Below are 3,059 nucleotides of genomic sequence, written 5' to 3'. Positions count from 1 at the left end.
GATAAACCTCTAGCTAGCCTACTCAGAAAGAAAAGAGAGAACACTCAATCACACAAAATCATGAAGTAAAATGGATCTATTACAACAGATCCCTCAGAAATACAAGCAATTATCAGAGATTCATATGAAAAATTATATGCCAAGAAACTGGACAACCTAGAAGAAATGGACAAATTCCTAAATGCACATGCACCACCAAAATTCAAACAGGAAGATAGAAAATCTGAACAGACCCATAACCAGTGAAGAAATTGAATTAGTTATCAAGAATCTCCGAACAAATAAAAGCCCAGGGCCAGATAGAATTCTACAAGACATTTAAAGCAGAGTTAACACCCATTATTCTTAAGCTATTCCAAAAAATAGAAATGGAAGGAAGACTTCCAAACTCTTTCTATGAAGCGAATATCATTTTGATAACTAAGCCAGGCAGAGACCCAATAGAAAAAGAGCACTACAGGCCAATATCTTTAATGAATACAGAGGCAAAAATACTCAACAAGATAATAGCAAATCAAATTCAACAGCATATAAAAAGAATTATCCATTATGATGAAGTTGGATTCATTCCTGGGTTACAAGGGTGGTTCAGTTTTCACAAATTCATCAATGTGATATATCACACTAACAAAAGAAAAGAAAAAAAAAAACATGATCCTGTCGATAGATGCAGAAAAAGTGTTTGACAAAATACAACATCTCTTCTTAATAAAAACCCTCCAGAAAGTCGGGATAGAAGGAACTTACTTAAACATCATAAAAGCCTTTATGAAAACACAACATCCAATGCTATCCTCAATGGGGGAAAACTGAGAGCTTTCCCCCTGAAATCAGGGACACGACAGGGATGTCCACTATCACCACTGTTGTTTAACATAGTGATGGAAGTCCTAGAATCAGCAATCAGACAACAAAAGGAAATAAAAGGCATCAGAATTGGCATAGAATAAGTTAAAATTTCACTTTTCACAGATGACATGATACTCTACATAAAAAACCAGATTGACTCCACCAGAAGCCTTCTAGAACTGATCAATGAATTCAGTAAGTTGCAAGGTACAAAATCAACGTACAGAAATTGGTTACATTCTTATACACCAAAAATGAAGCAACATAAAGAGAAATCAAGAAACTGGTCCCATTCACAATTGCACAAAAAATCATAAAATACATAGGAAAAAACCTAACCAAAGATGTAAAAGTCCTGTATGCTGAAAAATATAGAAGACGTATGAAAGAAATTGAAGAAGACACAAAGAAATGGAAAAGCATTCCCTGTTCATGGATCAGAAGAAAAAACATTATTAAAATGTCATTATTACCCAAAGCAATCTATACATTCAATGCAATCCCCATCAAAATTGCATCAGCATTCTTCTCAAAGCTAGAACAAACTATCATAAATTCGTATGGAACCACAAAAAACCTGAATAGCTAAAGTAATATTGAAGAAGAAAACCAAAACGGGAGGCATCACAATCCCAGACTTTAGCCTCTACTACAAAGCTGTCATCATCAAGACAGTATGGTATTGGCACAAAAACAGACACATGGACCAATGGCATAGAATATAGAGCCCAGAACTGGACCCACAAGTGTATAGCCAATTAATCTTTGACAAAACAAGAAAGAGTATCCAATGGAAAAAAGACAGCCTCTTCAACAAGTGCCTTTGGGAGACCTGGACAGCAACATGTAGAAGAATGAAATTAGATCACTTTCTTACACCATTAACAAAAATAAACTCATAATGGATAAAGGACCTGAATGTGAGACAGGAAACCATAAAAACTCTAGAGGAGAAAGCAGGAAGCAGCCTACTTGACCTCAATCGCAGCAATTTCTTACTCAACACATTCCCAAAGGCAAGGGAATCAAGAACAAAAATGAACTTTTGGGACCTTATCAACATAAAAACCTTCTGCACTGCAAAGGAAACAATCAAAAAAACTAAAAGGCAACCAACAGAATGGGAAAAGATAGTGGCCAATGGCATATAAGATAAAGGGCTAGTATCCAAAATCTACAAGGAACTCACCAAACTCCATACCCGAAAAATGAACAAACCAGTGAAGAAATGGGCAGAAGACCTAAACAGATACTTCTCCAAAGAGGACATCCAGATGGCCAACAGGACATGAAACGATGCTCAGCATCATGCATCATCAGGGAAATACAAATCAAAACCACACTGAGATACCACCTCACACTGGTCAGAGTACCTAAAATGAACAAATCAAGAGACTATAGATGCTGACAAGTATGTGGAGAAACGGGGACCCTCCAACACCGTTGGTAGCAATGTAAACTGGTGCAGCCGCTCTGATAAACAGTGTGGAGGTTCCTCAAAAAAACTATCAATAGAACTTTTCTATGACCCAGCAATAGCACTGCTAGGGATTTACCCAAAGGATACAGAAGTGCTGATGCATAGGAGCACATGCACCCCAATGTTCATAGCGGCACTTTCTACAATAGCCAAATCGTGGAAAGAGCCTAAATGTCCTTCACTTGATGAATGGATCATGAAGATGTGGTGTGTATATATATATATTATATATATACACAATGTTTTCTTAGTTAAGATAAAGGTTTATCAATTTTGTTTACCGGAGTACTACATGACAATGAGAGGGAATGACCTATGGCCTTTTGTAGGAAAGTGCATGGACCTTGAGGGTGTCATGCTGAGCGAAGTAAGCCAGGCAGAGAAGGACAGAAACCATATGTTTGCACTCATAGGTCTAACAGGAAACATTCAGAATGATCTAGCTTCAAGAAAAACAAGCAGTTAGTAGCGCTTAAGATGAAATGATTCAGTATCTAATGGATAGTTGATACCTGTCACAACACAGCATTGTATATACTGTTAAGTGAAACTACAATACAATCTAAGTTTATTTTGGGAGTGTTTGCTGTATAATTGGACTTAATGAAATGTTTAGAGGTGCAGTAGGCATGACTTTGAGTAGATAATGAAAGAAAATGCAAAATGCTAATTGATTCATGATGTGGTTTCATCTTAGCTTGGGCAAACCATGCAGTATTTAATATATAGT

This window comes from Suricata suricatta, chromosome 6 (genome assembly GCF_006229205.1).
Source record: "Suricata suricatta isolate VVHF042 chromosome 6, meerkat_22Aug2017_6uvM2_HiC, whole genome shotgun sequence".
NCBI classification, from domain to species: domain Eukaryota; kingdom Metazoa; phylum Chordata; class Mammalia; order Carnivora; family Herpestidae; genus Suricata; species Suricata suricatta.
Note: the sequence above shows the minus strand (reverse complement) of the source record.